We start from the raw sequence: 536 nt of genomic DNA on the forward strand, positions 1-536 counted from the left end.
TGGATAGCGGTCTATGTACTTTGTCGTAATGCCACTGATTAAATCTCATAGTACTCATCATGATATATGTATGTGCATTGTTATGCCTTCTTTATTTGTCAATTGCCCAAGCTGTAATTTGTTCACCCAACATGCTATTTATCTTATGGGAGAGACACCACTAGTGAGCTGTGGACCCGGTCCATTCTTTACATCTGAAATACAATCTCTTGCAACTTGTTCTTTCTTGTTCTTCGCAAACAATCATCATCATCCACACTATACATCTAATCCTTTGTTCTGACAAGCCGGTGAGATTGACAACCTCAGCATGTTACGTTGGGGCAAAGTACTTTGATTGTGTTGTGCGGGTTCCACGTTGGCGCCGGAATCCACTGGTGTTGCGCCGCACTACACTCCGCCACCAACAACCTTCACGTGCTTCCTTGACTCCTCCTGGTTCGATAACCTTGGTTTCTTGCGAGGAAAAACTTGTCTGCTGTACGCATCACACCTTCCTCTTGGGGTTCCCAACGGACGTGTGTTTACCGCCATCA

Source organism: Lolium rigidum, chromosome 2, assembly GCF_022539505.1.
Source record: "Lolium rigidum isolate FL_2022 chromosome 2, APGP_CSIRO_Lrig_0.1, whole genome shotgun sequence".
NCBI lineage: Eukaryota > Viridiplantae > Streptophyta > Magnoliopsida > Poales > Poaceae > Lolium > Lolium rigidum.